This window comes from Petaurus breviceps, unplaced genomic scaffold (assembly GCF_028583685.1).
Source record: "Petaurus breviceps papuanus isolate PSGF00001 unplaced genomic scaffold, PetGlider_PUasm1.0 126, whole genome shotgun sequence".
NCBI lineage: Eukaryota > Metazoa > Chordata > Mammalia > Diprotodontia > Petauridae > Petaurus > Petaurus breviceps.
Genome location: NW_027185655.1, coordinates 72,281,889 through 72,303,139, shown reverse-complemented (window position 1 = coordinate 72,303,139; position 21,251 = coordinate 72,281,889).

The window sequence follows — 21,251 nt, the reverse complement described above, 5'->3', positions numbered from 1 at the left end:
ATATATATATATATATATATATATATATATATATATATATATATATTCATTTGTATAACCATTTGATTTTCTCCAGAGGTCTACTACATCTTTCTTCTCTAAAGTTCTATTCACCTTCTTAACTTTTTTTCTTTTTCATTTGGAGGTTGCATTTAACAAGTTCAGAGTGGTGGAGGTTGAGGTCCCCCTATAGTTTGGTTTTGTTGTGTATTTTTTTTTTCTATTACTTCCTTAACTTCTCCTCTAAGGATCTGTATGCTATACTACTTTGTACATATATTTTAGTAATATTACTTCATTGTCTATGATGCCTTTTAGCAAGATATAGTTTCCTTCATTATCTTTTTGGATCAAATATGTTTTGGCCTTTGCTTTGTCTGAGATTAGTATCACTACCTCTGCTTTTTGTTTCCTTCAGATGAAGCATGCTATGTTATATTCCAGTCTATTAGCTTTACCCTTTGTGTTCTCCTGTTTAAAATGTGTTTCTTGTAAGCAACATATTGTAGGATAATTATTTTTAATCCATTCTACATCAATTTCTTTTTCACAGGAGAGTTCATCCCATATGCATTCACAGATATGATTGGTATCTGTGTCTTTATCTCCATCCTATTCCCTCCCCACATTTTCTTCTTTTATTTCTCCCTTGCTCCCCTGAAAATTTTGGTTTTGGTCATTGCCTTCCTCCATCTTCCCTCCTTTCTTTCAGCCCCCCCGACTTTCCTTTACCTTTTTTCATGCTACTTCTTCCCTCCCTTCTAAACACCCCTTCCCTTTTCTATCCCCTTTCCCCTCCTACTGACCCTAGGTCAAGTTAGGTTTTTATACTTAACTGGATTTGTTATTCCCACCTTGAATCCAATCTTATGAGAGTAAAGTTCAAATAATGCTCTTCTCTCTCCCTTCTTTTCCTCTACTGTAATTATTTCCCTGCGCTTTCATGGGAAGTAATTTACCCATTTCTGCCTCCTCCTTTCTTCTTCTTCTATAACTACCCATTTGTGCACCATAATTAGATTTTTTTATCATAAAATCGGTAAATTTACACTTGCAGCCTCTATGTATATCCCTTCTAAATGCCATAATAAAAATACAATTCTCAAGATTTAAAAGTATCATCCTCCCATGGAGGGTTATAAACAGTTTGCCCTTATTGAATATTTTGGGTTTTGAAAAAAAAATCCTGTTTATCTTTTTATGCCTCCCTTGTGTCTTGTATTTGAAGATCAAATTTTCCATTGAGCTCTATTTTTTTCATCAGGAACATCTGAATGTCCCTTATTTAATTATATATTCAACGTCTTGCCTGGAAGATTATGCTCAACATTGCTGGATCCTTATTATAGCCCCAATTTTTTCACCTCGTGGAATATCATATTCCATTCTGTTTTATTTTTTAATGTAGAAGCGGCAAACTCCTGTGTTATCCTGACTGTAGTTCAATTATATATGAATTGTTTCTCTCTTATTGCTTAAAATATTTTCTGCTTTACCTAATAATTCTCAAATTTTACTACAATACTCCTTGATGTTTACTTTGGAATTTCTTTGATGGGGTTATTGGTTAATTCTTTCAATGCCCATTTTTCCCTCTCATTCTAGGATTTCAGGGCAATGTTACTTAATGATTTCTTGGAAGGTACTGTGCAGGTCCTTTTTTATTTTATCATGAATTTCCAGTAGATCAATTATTCTTAGATTATCTCTTCCATATCTACTTTCCAGGTCAGTTGTTTTCCCAATGAGATTCGTTAAGTTTTCTTCTATTTTTTAATTCTTTAAAGTTTGTTTCAGGGATTCCTGATGCCTCATAGAGTCTTTGAGTTCTACTTCCTCAATACTAATTTTTAAAACATTATTTTCATCACTTAGTTTTTGCACTTCCTTTTCCATTTGGCCAATTTTACATTTAAAGGAGTTATTGTTTCCACTTAAGTTTTGTAACTCCTTATCCATTTGGCCAATTTCATTTTTTAAGGAGGTTATTTTAGTGATTTTTTTCCCATTCTGTCAAATGTATTTTTTAAAGAATTGTCCAGTTGTTCTTCTACCTCTCTAATTTTACTTTTAAAATCCTTCTTGAGATCTCCTAAAAATGTGTGTGCGTGTTTTTTTTTTTTATTTGAAAGCAATTCATATTCCCTTTTGAAGCTTCAGATCTGGGGATAATGTCAATAGCGTCCTCTCCTGAAGTCACATTTTGATCTTCCCTGTCCCCATAGTAAGAATCTATGGACTTTGCTTTTCTAGGATGCTTTTTTCTTATTGTAATGAGCTCTTTCTTGAGTTTTAAAATGGACCTCTGGGGCTTGGAGCCAAGATGGTGGTGTAGAAGCAGGAAAACTCAAAATGATCTCTCCAAAACCATCTCCAATACCTATAAAAACAACTTTAAACAAACTTTCATGCTACATAAACCACAAAGTGACAGAGAGAAATAAACCTCCCACTGAATACACAATGGCAGGTTAAAAGGAAAGCTCCATCACAGCACACTGGGAGCTGAGGCCAGCTCCCTGTGAGTCCATGGGTTTAGCCTCAGGGAGGCCATGAACAGCCCAGGCTATAGGGACTTCAGGAGAGTGGGTCACAAGCACATGTGGCAGTTTCCAGAATTATCAACCCATAAATTCCAAAGACAAAGTGAGAGTTCAGTGTGTACTTTGTGGAAACAGGGGGCCCAGAAGTGCAGTCTGGCCTCTGATACAGGAGGGAAAAGTGTCTGAGGCACAGTGGCTGCTGCTACATGTCTCCTTCAGAGCTTCTGGCCTGCAGATCATAGAGGGACCAAGTGGCCAGTCTGAGGGGTAATGGCTCTTTATTTAATCGGCCTGGATCTGGATTGATGTCTAGGTTGGAGGTGCTGGGGTGCATGACCAATGTGCAGAGAGGGTGGAGGCTTCAGAGAGGGCACTCAACTAATAGCTCTGGAAAATGAGAAAACCCCAGTGATTTGGGCCAAAACTTTCCTCTCTGGAAGCAAAGTTTTATTGTGGCGAAAAGGATCAAAAGTCAAATAATTAAGGAGCAAAATGAGGAAGCAAAGCAAGTATAGCATATCTGACTTTAGATACCTTTATGAGGGACAAAAAGGATCAAAGCATGGAACAGGAGGGGCAAAACAAAGTCACAACTCCTACACCAAAAGCTTCCAAGAAAAATAGGAACTGGTTACAGGTCAAAGAGTACCTTAAGAAGGATTTGGACAACCAAATAAGAGAAGGAGAAAAAAATTGGGAAGATAAATGAGAATGATGCAAGAAAATCACGAAATGTGAGTGAACATTCTGACTGAAGAAAATAATACCTTAAAAAAAGATTAACTCCAATGGCAAAAACGGCTCAAAAAGCCAGTGAGGAGAAGAATGCCTTAAAAAGACAAACTTGCTAGTTGGAAAAAGAATCTCAAAAGCTCACTGAAGAGAATCATTCATTCAAAATTTCATTGGAGGAAACAAAAGCTAGTGACTTTATCAGAAATCAAGATACTATTACAAAGATCCAAACAAGTGAGAAAATAGAAGGCAATGTAAAATATCATATTGGAAAAAGCACTCTCCTGGAAAATAGATCCAGGAGAGATAATTTAAAATTTATTGGACTACCTAAAAGCCATGATAAAAAAAAAAAGAACATAGAAATCATCCTTCAACAAATTCTCAAGGAAAATGTCCTGATATTTTAGAACCAGAGGGCAAAATAGAGGTTGAAATAACACACCAAACACCTCTTGAAAAATATCCCACAAATAAAACTCCTAGGAATATTATAGCCAGGTTCCAGAATTCCCCAGTGAAGGAGAAAACATTTCAAGCAGCCAAAAAGAAACAATTTAAATTTTGTGGAAACACAATCAGGATAACACGGGATCTGGCAGCATCTACACTGAGGGATCAAATGGCTTGGAATATGATCTTCCAGAGGTCAAAGGAGCTGGGATTAAAACAAGAATCATCTACCCAGAAAAACTGAGTATCATGTTTCAGCTGAGAATATGGTCATTCAAAGAAATAGAAAACTTTCAAACATTCTTGATGAAAAACCCAGAGTTGAATAGAAAATTTGACATTCAGATACAAGCAGCAAGAGAAACATGAGAAGGTAAACAGGGAAAAGAAGTCATAAGAATTTAATCAAAGTTGAAATATTTACATTCCTACATGGAAAAATGATCATTGTAACTCATGAAACTTTTCTCAGTATGAGAATATTTGAAGGGAATATAAATGTGTGTATATACACACACATATTAATATTTATATAGGAGGGTATATGGGCATACAAATACATATGTGACTGTGTTTATATATGTGTACAGGCATACATAGACAGAGGGCACAGGACCAATTGGTTAGGAAGGGATGATACTTAAACAGTGAAATTTAGACGTGAGATGAAAATAATGAAAGGACATGGGGAATGACTGAATGGAATAAATTATCTCATATAAAAGAGGCAAAGGAAAACTATTACAATAGAGGAGAAGAACAGAAAGGCAAAAGGGAATGGGTCAAGCTTTCTCTCATTGAATTTGGCTTATAGATGGAAAGACATACACCCTAAATAGGGTATCTCACCCTATAGAAGAGTAGGAGGGAAGGGAATGAGAGGGGGGATGATGGAAGGGAGGTCAGCTTGGGAGAAAAGGCAAGTTAGAAGCACACACTTTTGGAAAGGGACAGGGTTGAAGTAGAGAATAGAACATTTTGAGTTTGAAATAGGACAGATAGAAATGTCGTCAGTCTTTCACAATATATCCACTATGGAAATGTTTTGCATAGCTACACATGTTCAATCTATATTAAATTCTTTGTATTCCCATTAAGGGTGGGTGATGAGGCAGGAAGGGAAAGAATCTTGATTTCAAAGTTTCAAAATCAAATGTTTAAAAAATATATTACTAATATTTATTATTATTATTATTTTCACATGTAATTGAGAAATAAGGTACACAGGCACTGGCATGTAGAGATTCTTCTAGTCCCACTGGAAAGTCAGAGGGGGAATGGGGAAGGATATAGGAGAGAGCAGAATGGGTAAGGTGTATCCAGTGGGATGATTGTTTTGGGGTGGTAGGTAGGGGAAAGACGAGGAGAAAATGTGTAACTCAAAATCTTCTAGAAACGAATGATGTAAACTAAAATAAACATAAAATTAAAAAAATAAAATAAAATGAACCTCTGCTTCAGGGGCACAGGAGCCTCTCTCAAATGCTTCTTGTACTGGGCATTATGGGCCTGGTTACTGACTTTGCTTTCTGTGGCCTCTCATTCTTGTAACTGGAATCTGTATAATGATGTATCTTAGCTTGTTTTGAGGTAGCTGGTTGGTGTGTGCTGTTACTAAATGCAGGCTTTCTGCATTTCCCCAGGGTTATTCTGACACTCATGTTGTGAGGCATGGGGGAGGGGTCATCTGGGTCCTGGATGTCTCCTCCTCCCCTAGGCCTGTGCTAGAGCAGAGTTAGGGTCAACTGCTGGTATATGCCCATCCATGCTGTTGTCTGCTGATTCCCCCAGCTATGTGAATGCATGCCTTGGTTCCTGGTGATGCCACTTGTTGCCTTCCCCACCCTATGACTCATAATCTCCCACCAGTCTGTTGAGGTAGGGTTCCCTGTTGGTTGGCTGAGACAATTACTGTTCTGCACTGGTTTCATTCAGCCATGGTAAGAAGGACCCCTCCTACTAATTTCCATAGCCTGTTGTAATATTAATGGAATTTAAAGATCCCCCTGTATTGGCTTGGTTTTTGGTTTGATTGTGTTAAAACCCAGAGCTTGTGAATCCCACTTGTGGGATGGACTTGTTGAAGTGAAAAGAGAGGGCTGAACTGGGAGGAGCTGGTGACATAAATTTAGAGAGACACAAGAAAAGAGAGAGTCACAAGAACTTTTTGGAAGCAGCACCTGTGGAGGCAGAGACTGAGAGGATTGCTGAGGGACACTTTGAATTGCCCAGGACTTTTGAGAGCTGCCACCCAGAGCTGCCAAGGACTGAGGATACATGGCTGTTATGCTGGTATTTTGTCTGTCTGTTTTGATGTTGTTTTGCCAGATTTATCCACTGGTGAAAGACAGTCCTGTTGTTGCAGAGGGTTTGGAACCTTGCTGTTGGTTCAGAGCTACAGAGACTGTGCTGCAGACAGAGAGTGAATTATGTCCACTTGTGAAGGACAGTGCTGGTGTTGCAGAGGTTTGGTAACCTTGCTGTTGGTTCAGAGCTACTGAGACTGTTCTGCAGACAGAGAGTGAATACTGTCCACTGGTGAAGGACAGTGCTGTTGTTGCAGAAGTCTTTGGAACCTTGCTGTTGGTTCAGCAGCCCTGAAGAAGGATTTTCTTGTTGTATGTTTACAGACAACCTGGAAGAGGTTTTTGCTAATGTTTTCAGGGTTTCTAGGACTGTTCTGCAGACAGAGAATGAATTAATGAAGAGATTGTATCTTGTGACCTTGCTAAAATTTGTCTCCCCAGGAACAAAGATTGCTGAGACCTTGCCTCATGTCAAGATGAAGAAAAGACCTCCATTTGGGTATTAAGTGCTGTGCTTAAGCTCTGGGGTAGATTCAATTGTGATCCAAGGGTGGGGAACTTTTGACCTTTTTGTGTTCTGTGATTGAACAAATGAATGTACTTTACTTATGATTAGAAACTAATCTCCATTTGAGAACAGGGGCTTTGTAATGGACTAAATGAATGTACAGCCTAAGGGTGGAGTAGTGTTTAGAAGAGGGACTTTGTGATTGATTAAATGAATGTAATGTCCAGGGGTGGAGTAGTGCTTGATTAAATCAGGTAGTACTTGGAGATTATTGATTCACACTTAGTAAATACTGTATTTTGAATGATATCATATTTTGATCTTCTCTGTTCTTAATTTTTCACTGAATAAAATGGAGAGCACCTATGCTGGTATTTTGAACCTTGGGAAGTTGCCTTTGCTTGGCATTACACCTGTCAAGCTAAAAGACTGCTGTGCACTTTCTGATCGCTCCAATATTCCAGGTTTTCTCCTGCAGCAATATTCTTTGTGTTTTTCAAAGTCAAGAAGGAAGGGTGGGGGCACTTAAAGTTTTCTCTGCCATCTTGGCTCCTGCAAGTTTAAATAAGTCACTTTCAAACCTTCAATCTGTTGGCTGATAGACCCAGAAGTAATTGCTGCTGCTGCCATGGGTCCCTTGTGCAGGACTAAGCCTCTCTTTTACCCTGTTTGGACAGACCTCCACCTTATGCTGAAAAGTCTGTGAATTGCCAATGCCACCAGTGATTCAGTCCACTGGGGTCTGCTCTGGACCTACTATGTTTGATTCTGTGCTGGTGCACCCAGCATACTCTGGGCTCCTCTCCCAGTCCAGTGAAATAGATCATTCCTCTCAACCCCTCCAGTTGTCTTGGGCTGTAAATCTGCCACATTGTGTCTCCCTGTGGATTCTGCCCTTCTACAATTTGTTCAGAATTACTCCCTAGAATTATCTTAAGGAATTTTGGGGAAAGCTGAGGTGAGTCCCTGCTTTCACTCTGCAATCTTGACTTAACCTCTTAACACCCATATCTCAACTGTAACATTTACTAACTGTATTTGTTGGGTCAATCAGTTGCCTTTATTGTGTCTCAGTTTTGTTTTGTTTTGTTTTTTAATATATGTGAAACATACGTGATCATACCTGTAATACCTACCTTATATCATTGCTGTGAGATTAAAATGATGAATACATCCAAAGTGCTTTCAAACTTTAAAGTTCAACATAAATGTCAAGTACTATGACAAATGATTTAAAATAGGAATTGAAAATTAGGATTATCATTAAGGAGGATGTCATGAAGGAACATTGGATGTGGACTTTAACTCAAACTTTTAGGTTTGTTTTTGGGATTCTGTAGTTTATGCTTTTTTGTTGTTTTTGTTTGTCAGCACTAGATGCAAGCTCATGATTGTAGTTGTATGGATTAAAATCATTCCTTCATTTGTTACAAATATTTATGTAAAAGATGCCAGGGGGGATAAAAAGGAGACATAGTTTCTGCACTCATGATTATAAGTTCTTGGAAAACAACATCTATTATGAAAATTTTGAACATCATTTAATTTTAAGATGCTTACATTCCAGAAGTAGGAGAAAATAAATACAGCCAATGTAATAAACCACAATTACACAAATCTTATATAACAACATAGAGGAAACATAATTCTCTGCCCTGCCTATACAGTAGTAACTTTCACATCCAATGAGGGAAGTCATTAACAAGTCTTTCTTGAAGCCCCTGTCAAAGAGCTCTCTAAATGATCTCTGTGATGTCTCTCACACATAAAAATAAAACTACTTCCTTATCCAACAAGAGAAAAGATTCTGTGAAATTGTTTTTTCCTATAATGAAGGTGGATTTTTACTGATTTCTAATCCAGATTTTGGCAGAACCAGCATGAATTTTCAAGAAAGCTGCTTAGTGATAGAGAAGCTGTGTTCACCGAGTAGAATATTGCTATTAGAGAAGGCATTACACTCAAGACCCCAGTGCTCATATTCTTAAGAATCGTTATACCACATGCCATTATACAGGGAAACTATATCTTTTCAAGTAGAGACTGTTAACCACAGTGAGCAACCTGTAAGTTAAGTTGATGTGTAGACTTATGGAAAGGAGCAATTGTTTTCTTCTCTCATTCTGGTTCTTGTATAGTATCACATCTCCAGGGTTAGAAAAGTCTCTCTCTCTCTCTCTCTCTCTCTCTCTCTCTCTCTCTCTCTCTCTCCATGTTGAAAAGGAGAAACAGAGTAAAATGACAAGAAAACAAATGATAAAGGGAGAGATTTTAGATGACCATAATATGGCAGAAATGTCCGTATAAGGAACTTCATGTATAAACATACATAATACATACATATATGCACACCCATAAATTTATTTCATTAAATATTTCCCAATGACATGCAAAATAAATTTAGCATTCCCTTTTTTTTCCGAATTCTTTAAATTCTGGTTTACATCATTTATTTCCACCAAATTTTGAGTTACAAATTTTCTTCCAATCTATCCCCTACCCACCGCACAAAAATAGTGGTTCCACAGGATGTCACCTCATCCAATCTGCTCTCTGCCATATCTTTTCCCATACCCCCTTTGACTTTCCTGTATGGCATGGTGGATCTCTATGCTCCAGTGCCTATATATATTATTTCCTAATTACAATTAAAATAGTATGAATAAGAGCGTGTGTATATATATATATAATTTTAAACATTTGATTTTAAAATTTTGAATTCCAGATTCATTCCCTTCCTCTCTTGCCACTTACCCTTACTGGGCAGATAAGCAATTCAGTATAGGTTGTACATTTGTAACTACGCAAAACATTACCACAGCAGATATATTGTAAAAGATTGACTATATTTCCCTGCCTCCTATCCCACCTCCCACTTGTTCTATTCTATACTTTGATCCTATCCTTTTTTTTCTGAGTCGATGCTTCCAACTTCCCTCCCCCCCGCCATCTTGCCCTCCCTTCCAACATTCCCCGTCTCAACATCTTCCCCCCTAAGCTACCATAGGGTGAGATACCCTATTATGCCATTCCCTCCCTAAGCCAAATTCAATAAGAATAAAGTTGATCTATTCCCTTTTGCCTTACTATTATTCCCCCCCATTGGAACCATTGTCCCTTGCCTCTTCTATATGAGATAATTTGCCCCATTCTGTCTCTCCCCGTCTCCTCATATTATTTTCCTCTCTCAACTCTTAACATTGCATTTTAAGTATCATACCTTCCTAATAAATTGGTGGTCTAACCTCTATCTATGTATACCTGTAAACACACATACACACATTTGCATATGTATTCATATGCCAATATACTGTCCTATGTAAAAATGCATACACACATACTAAAACACACACAAACACACACATTTATTTTCCTTTCAATTATTGTCATACTGAGAAAAGTTTCATAATTTACAATTATCATTTTTCCATGTAGGAATGTAAATAGTTCAAGTTTGATAAGTTCTTCATGATTTCTTTTCCCTGTTTGCATTCTCATACTTTTCCTATTGCTTGTGTCTGAATGTCAAATTTTCTATTTAATTCTAATTTTTTTCATCAAGAATGCTTGAAAGTCCTCTGTTCCATTGAATGACCATATTTCCCCTTGAAACATGATATTCAGATTTGCTGTGTAGGTAATTCGTGGTTTTAATCCCAGCTCCTTTGACCTCCAGAATATCGTATTCCAGGCCCTTTGATCCCTCAGTGTAGAAGCTGAAAGATCCTGTGTTATCCTGATTGTGTTTCCACAATATTCAAATTGTTTCTTCCTGGCTGCTTGTAATATTTCCTCATTGACTTGGGAATTCCAGAATGTAGCTACAATATTCCTAGGAGTTTTCTTTTTTTGCATCTTTTTCAGGAGGTAATTAGTGGATTTTTTCAACCTCTATTTTGCCCTCTGGTTCTAAAACAACAGGGCAATTTTCCTTTAGAATATCTTGAAGGATGATTTCTATGTTCTTAGTCCAATATTTTTAAATGATTTCTCCTGGATCTGTTTTCCAGGTTAGTGGTTTTTCCAGTGAGATATTTCACATTGCCTTCTATTTTGTCATTTGTTTGGGTCAATTTAATAGTATCTTGATTTCTTATAGAGTCATGAGCTTCAATTTGCTCCAATCTAATTCTGAAGAAATGATTTTCTTCAGTGACGTTTGAAATTATTTTTCTATCTACCTTATTCGGCTTTTTAAGGCATTCTTCTCCTCATTGCCTTTTTGATCCCTTTTGCCATTTGATTTAGTCTATTATTTAAAGTGTTATATTCTTCAGTCAGGTTTTTAACTCTCATTTCATAATTTTCTTGCATCATTCTCATTTTTCTTCCAATTTTTTCCTCCACTTCACTTATTTGGTTTTTAAAATCATTTTTAAGCTCCTCCATGGCCTGTAACCAGCTTTTATTTTTCTTGGAAGCTTTTGGTGCAGGAGTTCTGGCTTCATTGTCTTCCTCTTTTTCCATGATTTGATCACTTTTGCCCCCAAAATAGGAGTCTAATGTTGGATTCCTCTGTTTTCTTTGCTTCCTTTGCCTGCTCATGTTGCCAATCAATTACTTGATTTTGGGCTTTTTTCCACAGTAGGACTCTGCTACCAGAAAGGGGCGCTTCATCCCAAACTCTGGCATTTTCTCATCTGCTGAAGGTATTAGTTGTGTGCTGTCTCTGAAGGCTTCACAGGCTCTGGCAAGCTGGTAGTATACCCCAGGACCTCCTACCTAGACTGAAATTCAGATCCAAGCAGGTTAAAGCAAGAGTGATTACCCCTCAGACTGGCTGTTTGGTCACCCTACACTCTGCAGGCCAGGAGCTGAAGCTGCCACGTTGTGGGCTGCAATGCTGCAGCACCTCAGCAGCTTCTCCCTCCTGGGGATAAACGCTGAAATACTCCCAAACTACCAGATCCCAAAGTCCAGACCGCACTAATCTCTCACTTTGTCCTTAGCATCTGTGGGTTGATAATTTTGGAAACCTCCACAGCTTCTGGTGATCTTCATTCTCTCCTGCCAGCAGCTGATCAGCCCTATCCTGGGGCTAAACATCCATCTCATGCAGGCCTGGGCTCAGCTCCCAGAGCGCTGCTCTGGCCGATTCCTGCCGGACTGCCAGGCTGTCCTCAGTGGGAGATTAGCTTCTCTGTGTCATTTTGTTGGTTCTGTAGCTCCAAAGTTTGTTCAGAGTCACTTTTTACATGAATTGGAGATGGTGGGAGCCAGAACCCAATGGAAGTCCTTTTTTTACTCCACCATCTTGACTTCACCCCCCATCTTGACTTTTCCCCCCATGTAAAAGCACTTTGTAAACCTTAAAACACTATTTCAGAGTTAGCTATCATCCACATGATCACCATCACCATCATCTCTGAGAAAAGGTTAAATTATGGAAAAAGTTAAATACTAACCAAAATTCATCTGTTAAAATATGTTTTCCACAGATTTCATTTGTCTATGATGTGTCTGTCCTATTGGCAGGACTAATTTGACATTTGTCTGTGTATCACCTAATCTCTAATTGCCTATTAGACATTTCCATGTGACTATTTCCTACACATTTTAAACGCAATATTTCCAATATGGAACTTTATAACTTTCCAGCTGAAATCCATTCTTCTTTTTAAAATTTCTAGTATGAAAAGCATCTCCATTTTTCTACGCAGGTCATCTTTGACTCTTCATTTTCTTTTAAGCCTGTAATTAAATCAGTTGACAATTCTTATCAATTTCATCTTCTTAGCATCTCTCAGTCATTCTTTTCCATCTCCACCAAACCTATACCACAAATACTCTAATTTCATCTATCATTGCTTCTCCTTTAGATTATAATAGCCTTTTAATTGATCTCACATCGTCTCTCACTCTTCACTACCCTCCACACACCTGCCAAATTTATTTAATGAAAGTTAAGGGATCTGGGGCCATGGGTTGGAGGGTTGGGAGGCCCCAGGAGAGCTCAAGTAGTAGGAAGCCATGTCCATGGGAGGGGACAGGGGACCGCTTTGGCTGGGGGAGCCAGCTCTAACTGGGCCGGGTTCCCATGGCAGTGTCTCTGGCTCCCCATGATTGTCCCCGGGGCCAGGCTGGGGCCATGAATGGCTTCAGCGTGGAGGAAGACAGCCGGAAAAGGCGTCGAGCCCCAGCCCCAGCTCCACCCCGAGGATACCACAGCACCAGCGCCCACCACTGGCTAAGGCCAGAGATGCTGCCTGATTGAGGACAGAGAGCACTGCCTCCAGCTTGCTGGCAACCCCTCCTTCAGCAAGAGGATCCAGAAGAGCATCTGGCAGAAGAAAGTCCAACTGGACATCGATAAGAGCTAAGACAGCTGTATATCTGGATTTTCACAAAAATTTCATCCAAAGTGTACAAAATAAAAGGAAGTGAAAGACTAGTGATGATGGCAGAGATTCTCCTGAGCATGAAACAGACATCCCTGAGGTTGATTTGTACTAGTTGCAGGTTAATATGTTGAGGAATTATACAAGGCATCACAAGTTGCAGACCAGACCAGGATTCAAAAAGGCACAGTGTAATAGTAATGGAATTTAAAGATCCCCCTGTATTGGCTTCGATTTTGGATTGATTCTGTTAAAACCCAGAGCTTGTGAATCCCACTTGTGGGATGGACTTGTTGATGTGAAAAGAGAGTACTGAACTGGGAGGAGCTGGTGACATAAATTTAGAGAGAAACAAGAAAAGAGAGAGGAGGAAGAACTTTTTGGAAGCAGCATCTTGGAGGCAGAGAGAGACAGAGAGGATTGCTGAGGGCCAGTTTAAATTGCCCAGGACTTTTGAGAGCTGCCACCCAGAGCTGCCAAGGACTGAGGAGACATGGCTGTTATGCTGGTACTTTGTCTGTCTGTTTTCATGTTGTTTTGCCAGATTTGTTCACTGGTGAAAGACAGTCGTGTTGCTGTAGAGGTCCTGGAACCTTGCTGTTGGTTCAGAAGCCCTGAAGAAGGATTTTCTTGCTTTATGTTTAAAGAAATCCTGGAAGAGGTTTTTGTTAATGTTTTCAGGGGTCCCAGGAGTGTTCTTCAGACAGAGGATGAATTAAGGAAGACACTGGCAATGTATTTTGTGGCCTTGCTAAGCTTTGTCTCCCCAGGAACAAAGATTGCTGAGAACTTTCCTTGGGCCAAGATGAAGAAAAAACCTCTCTTTGGGTATTAAATGCTGTGCTTAAGCTTGTTGTAACTTTGGGGTAGATTCAATTGTGATCCAAGGGTGGGAAATTTTTGACCTTTTGGTGCTCTATGATTGACCAAATGAATATACTTTACTTATAATTGGAAACTAATCTCCATTTGAGAAGAGGGGCTTTGTGGTTGACTAAATGAATGTACAGTCTGGGGGTGGAGTAGTACTTAGAAGAGGGTCTTTGGAATTGACTAAATGAATTATAATGTCCAGGGCTGGAGTAGTACTTGGAGATTGTTGAATTATACTTGGTGAATGCTGTATTTTGAATTATGCTATATTTTGATTTTCTCTGTTCTTAATTTTTCACCAAATAAAATGGAGAGCACCTATGCTGGTATTTTGAACCTTGGGAAGTTGCATTTGCTTGGGTTTATGCCCAGCTAGCAGAAACTGTCCATAATCACTTCCAGAATATCCCAGTGAATGAGAAAGAGACCCTTGCTTATTTATTCTATTTGATGAAGAGTAACAAGAGTACACTGGACCATAAAAAAGAAAGTAACAAGCAGCTGTGTGGGGGGTACCAAGACCCTAACCTAAATTGACTACTAGGAGACTTCAAAGAGAAGATAGAACGTTTTATTAGAATGTCATGAGAAGCAAGTGATCCAGTCACTGGAATTATTCCCAGGGAGAGGAGGCCAGGCTACAGAAGCAGAAACAGGGTTAAATAAGCATAAGACCACTCACCCCTCCCATATGCTATTATCTATGCAAAGCTTTACTTAGGATTGGCTCTTGCAGTTACTTTTCCTAATATGGTACACAGGGTGGTGGTAGACTGACTAGAGGTAAAGCAAAGATGAAAACAGCTTAGGACATCTTAGGTCTCATTTCTCTTAAATCATGTGATTTCTAGGAAAACAAAACTTAGGCCTAAGGCTTCTAATACTCTAGTGAAGAGTCTTAGAAACCATACACCAAATCTCATACAGCTGGAATGATGAAGAGTCCGACTGTAAAGAAAGTAAGTACAATACTTAATGGACTGGTGATACCTGGTACATTTGTACCTATGAAGACTGTCAAATTCTACTGTAAATTTAAGGGGGGAAAAGTGTGAATGATGGAAGAATTAGATTTTGAGTTCAGTTCAATGAAGATAAATGAAGCGCCTAATATATATATAAGGCACTTTGTGTCCATCAGTAGTGTATTATATTGCTTCAATAAATATATAGAAAGACTTTCCTTTAAGACTGGATTGAAAAATAGAGTCAAGCACCCTTACATGACTGTGGCAGGCTATAATGCAACAGATTAGAGCGTTAAATCATTTCTTCTCGAAATGTGGGATCTCATAGCTTATAAATGAAACAATTCAATAACTACCCTAAAGCCAGATGGCCATCATGTTGGCACCCAGCTATTAATGCCAGGGAAGCAGCAGTTGAGGATTAAGGTGCATGGGCAGAAGGATGTCTGTACTTTCATGTCACCTGCCCAGGGCCCAGAAGTCCTTCATTTCTCACCAGCTTTATAGTTCACTGGAGTAATTCTGAACCCATTAGAAATCTGTTTCCACACCACCAAGACAGTGCCTTGTCTGGAGCAGGCAATCAGATAAAGATCTGTTGATTCATTGATCACCAAAAAATACCAAATGTGAATAGCTGTCGCCTATCTCTTCTGTTGTATTGGTGGGAAAGATTAGTGTCATGCTTCAGGTAGGAGTTGAACTTCCCAACTCTAAGATTCTGTGACCTTATTTTGGAGAGAGTGAAAGAAATACAAGTATTTGGCGTGTAAAAAAATGTTAAGGCACAACCATGTCACACTTCTTTGCTGCTTGGAACTAAAACCTTGCACAATCTGACATCTTTCCAGGATGACTGAACATTACTTTCCCTTACAAACCTTATTCTCCCCACAAATTGTTTTACTTCATGATATCTCGTATTAATATGGAACTTTAGGGTAAGAAAGGCTCTTGTCACATTTGATCTCATTTGATCCACACAACCATCCAGGAAGGTAGGTGGTATAATTTTCTCCTCTTTACAGATGGAGAAACCGAGATAGGTAGAGGTAAAATGACTTGTCCATAGTCACATACCTTGTAAGTATCTAAGGTCAAATTAGAACTCATCTTTCTGACTGCAATCTGCTGTGCCATCCAGCTGGCCATTCCCAGTATGCCATATTCTACTTATTTTCTATTTGTCTTTGGATGGTCTATCCAAGTGACACGGTAGCCTGAAATGATTTCTTTTCTCATCTCTGACTCTTGTAAGCCCTAATTCCCTTTAAGATTTAGCTTAAGTCCCATCTCTTTCAAGAGGCCTCATGTGATTCTTGCAGGTTTTAGTTCCCTTATCTGTCACTGTGCATTTTTTGTATTCTTTGTACTGAGAACATACTAATTCAATAGTATTTTGCAAGCTCTTTTAAGGCAAGAACTGTCTGATGTTTGTTTGTCTATGCCCAGTGTCTAGCACAACACATAGAACCAAATTCAGAAGGAGACAATATTGACTCCACATTCACAGCTGATGACTCAACAGGGAATATAAACTGGTCTCAGGCACAGAAAGCATTCTTAGATAAACTCAAAAAGAATTTTGAAAGCCAAACTAGAGAAGCAGAAGATAAAATGAATAATTCTTTTAAAATCAATTTTGCAACATTAGAAAAAATTACAATGAAGAAAACCATTCCTTACAAAGATAAATGTGTGAACTAAAACTGAAATCTGAACATATGAAAAAGGACCTTCATAAACTAACTGAGGACAATAATTTGCTAAAAATTGTAATCAACTAAATTGAAGGTAGTAATAACTCTATAAGACACCAAGAATCAGTCCAAAAAAATCAAGAATGAAAAATTAGAAAAAAAGGTAAAATAGCTCAATGGAAAAATAACTGTCCTGGAAAACAGATGCAGGTGAGATAATCTGAGAATTATTGGTCTGCCAGAAAATCATGAGGAAAAAATGAGCCAGTACAACATTTCCCAAGAGCTCATCAGGGAAAACTGCCCTGATATCCTAGAACCAGAGGGTAAAATAGAAATCAAAAGAATACACAGGACACCCCCTGAAAGAGATTCAAAATTGAAAAGTCAGCAAAATGTGGTAGCCAAATTCCAGAATTTTAAGGTAAAGGAGAAAATACTACAAGCAGCCAGAAAAAAACAATTTTAAAAATTGCAAAACCACAGTGAGGATCGCAAAGTATCTGGCAGCTTTTACATCAAAAGATTGGAGGAAGTAGAATATTCTTTTTTGCAAGGCAAAAGAGCTCGGGTTATAACCAAGGGTCACATACCTAGCAAAACTGAACATAATCTTCCAGGCAAGGAGATGGTCATTCAATGCTATAAGGGACTTCCAAAACTCCCTGATGAGAAAGCCAGAGCTCAATGGAAAATTTAACCTCCAATCATAAGACTCAAGAGAGACATAGAAAGGAAAATAGTGAAAAAGCATACACACACACACACACACACACACACACACACACACAACCTGTTATTTAATAAGAGCAAACTATTTACATACCTATATGGAAATATGATTCTTATTAACATCATTAATTCTATACCTGTGGTGATATCTAAAAGAGATATAGATAAATAGAGGGTGTGGCTATAAATCACACAAAATGATTATTAAAAAACCTTGTTAAGGGCTGCAAAGGGACTGCAATGGAAGAAGAGGAAAGAATGAAGCAGAAAAGGGCAAATTATCCCACACAAAGAGGCATAAAAACATTATAGTAGAGGGAAAGAAGGGAAGGAGATGCACATTATATGACCTTTTCCCTCATTGGTTCTGGTGCAACGAGGGAATAATATAGTCAGTTAAGTATAGGACTCTATCAAGAAGAGACATGAAACTTATGAAAATAGAGGGAAAGAGGAGAGGGAAAAGAAGATTGCATGAAATCTGATCTTGTCAATCGTGTTGGAGGAAGAAATAACATACTACATTAAGTATACAAGCCTATCATAGCCTACAGGCAGTAGGAGGGGTAAGGGGTAATAAGAATGGGGAATGGGTAGAAGGGAGGGAAGAAGTACTAAGAGGGAAGGACAGGAAAAGGGAGGGGGGCTGACAATTAGAGAATACTGAGGGAAAACTCTCAAGGAAGGGAAGGAGAAGGGGAGGAAAATAAAAGCATAAACAAGTGAGAGAATAGAATGGAGAGAAACATACAGATTCTAATCATAACTGTGAATGTGAATGGGATGAACTCTCCCGTAAAATGGAGGAACACAGCAGAATGGATTGAAAACCAAAATCCTACTATATGTTTTTCACAAGAAACATATCTGAAAGAGGGGGGGTACACACAGGGTGAAAGTACAAGGATGGAGTATAATATATCATGCCTCAGCTAAATTTAAAAAAAGCAGGAGTAACAATCCTTATCTCAGATAAATCAAAAGCAAAAACAGATCTAATTAAAAGAAATAAGGAAGGAAACTATATCTAAAACGCACCATTGAAAATGAAGAAATATCATTATTAAACATTTATCCACCAAATAGAAAAGCATGCAGTTTTCTAAAAGAGAAGTTAAGGAGGTTAGAGGAAGAAATAGATAGTAAAATTGTAATAGTGGGGCCTTCAATCTCCCCCTCTCTGAGCTTCATAAATCTAAACTCAAAATAAACAAGAAAGAAATTGAGGAGGTAAATAATATCTTAGAGAATATAGATATGGTAGACCTCTGGAGAAAATTGAATGGGGATAAAAAAGGAATTTACCTTCTTCCCAGAGGTATATGGTACATACACAAAAACTGACCATTTACTAGCATAAAAAATCTCACAATTCAGTGAGGCAGAAATATTAAATGCATTATTCTCAGATCATGATGCAATATATATATAATTTGATTTTTAAAACTTTGAATTCCAGATTCATTCCCTTCCTCCCTTGTCACCCACCCTTACTGGAATATATGAAGTTCAGAATAGGTTGTACATGTGTAGTTAATACAAAACATTGACATAGTAGATATATTTTAAAAGACTGAATATATTTATCTCCCTCTTATCCCACCTCCCACTTGTTCTAGTCTCTACTTTGATCCAGTACTTTTTCAAAAGTGGGTGCTTCCAAATCCCCCCCCAGCCTGCCCTCTCTTCCATCATTCCCCCTCCCATACACTTCCCCCTATTCTCTTGTAGGGTGAGATGTTTCACTGATTAAAGTAAGCTTGTTAACCCATTTTGAGTTGCTTTCCTTTATCAAAGCAGATCTAAGAACCTGTGTTGGCAGCAAACCCTGAGGAGTTTGGGGTGCTTGCTCCTACAGCTTCCTTCCTTCCCATTGTAACTTCCTATTTCCTAACTTCTCAGCCTGTGATCTAAGGACCTGGTTGTTGACTTTGTGTGCTGTAAACTCTGGGTGTCTAAACTGAGGCCAAGGCCAGGACTCCTAGTGTTTCCCCTGAGCTATGCTGAGCCTAACAGAGTAATCTGTGTGTGGGGGGGGGGGGGGGGGGGGGAGGTCTGGCCACTTCAGATATCTGCCTCTGTCTCTGTGCTACAGCTCAGGAAGGATTTTGTTGGTCAGGTGAGAGTGGCTTATTGGGTCCCTCTCCCTCTTCTCTTCAGCCTCCTTGTTGCCTCAGTTACACCCTTTCTCAGTGACTCCTAGGACTAAGGCCATTTCCTCTATTTCAAGAATTTACTATGGGTGGGACCTTTATCTCTGGGTTTTCTAGGTCAGGGAGGTATAATTGGAGCAGCCAGAGTTTACTTGGTCATCCTGGCCCCTGGAAAATAAGGCAGGTGATTTTTAAACTTCCAGGCTGGAGGCTGATAGCCCCAGGAGAAGCTGCTGTCTCTTCTTTTGGCCTTATGCTTTCTTTTGCCCAGCTCCAATGGATCCATCCATTCCATAGTGAGATGCTGGTGAGAAGGCTGTGAATCACCCGTGGGGTGGGTGAGTCTGCTGACTGGGGCTCCTTCTCTCTCTGCTGTAGTCTGCTCTCCATTCTGAACTTATGAAGCCCCCACGTGCTCTGCACTCCCCCTGCCCAGACCCACAAGGGCACTTGCCTGGGCTGGATTCTGCCACATTCTGTCTCCCAGTGGATTCTGACCCTGACTAATGATTAATGTGAAGGTATTCATATATCATATATTTGAGTGCATGCTGCTATGATGGAGGAGGGGGGGAAAGTAGAGTGTGTGGGAGTAAATTTGAAACTCAAGGGACTGTGGACCTGAATGTTTTAAACTTAAAGTAAATAAACAAACCAATTTAATTTTTAAAAAAAAATTAAGAAAAATCAAATAAACGTGGGAAGCAAAACAAAACAAAAAAAAATTTTATTCTATTGTTTAAACATTTTATCATTTACTCTTTCCTTATAATGTAATAAATAGATTGGCAGGATTTCACATAATCCTATAGACTAAATAACAGTTGATTATCATTAAGATATTTGCAATTCTTGAAAGTGTGGTAGATGTTTAAATATGATGTTCACTGCATACAACCAAGATTCAAGGAGAGCACTGAAGAATTCCCAACATCTCAGAACAGGCACAAACCAATAAAAATGATCTATATAAAAATCACATGATTATTATTGGAAGTTCCAATAAACGAATAAAACTCACTTTGTATAGATGCTCAATGAGGCTTGGAGATGATCAAATGACCTCCTTTATTCTTTCTGAGCCTTGAGGCAACCTGTCTCACAGAACATCTTGTTAGCAAGAAGAATACCCCAAACAGCCTCTCAGAGCTTAGAGCATCACTGCTGCACTACCCAGAAACTGTGATTCACCTAGAATTCTGATTAACCAGAACCATAGTTATCAGTCTTGGAAACAGAAAGCCAAGATCAAGAAACTCATGATTTCTTCCCAAGGCTACACATTAAATATTTCTTGTTCTAAAATTCAATGTAACAAGGCATGCATGCTAATGTGAAAAAAGAAAAAAAAGTTTTCATTTTCCTTCCAAAAAAATAGGTCAAGCTCAAATTTCTTCCTTCTGGGCTCATGTGATAGTAATGGCAATTAAAGATTCCCCTGTATTGGCTCAATTTCAAATTGATTCTGTTAAAACCCAGAGCTTGTTAATCCCACCTGTGGGATTGACTTGTTGATGTGAAAAGAAAGTCCTGAACTGGGAGGAGCTGGTGACTTAGATTTGGAGAGACAAGAGAGGGGCAGAAGAACTTTTTTTTGGAAGCAGCAACTCGTGGAGAGGGAGAGACTAAGAGAATTGCTGGGGGGCCACTTTGAATTGCCCTGGGCTTTTGAGACCTGCCCCCTGAGCTGCCAAGGACTGAGGAGACATGGCTGTTTTGCTGGTACTTTGTCTGTCTGTTTTGATGTTCTTTTGCCAGATTTGTCCACTGGTGAAAGACAGTCCTGTTGTTGAAGAAGTCCTGGAACCTGGCTTTTGGTTAAGAAGCCCTGAGACTGTCCTGCAGACAGAGAGTGAATACTGTCCACTGGTGAAGGACAGTGCTGTTGTTGCAGGGGTCTGGAGACTGTCCTGCAGACAGAATGAATACTGTCTACTGGTGA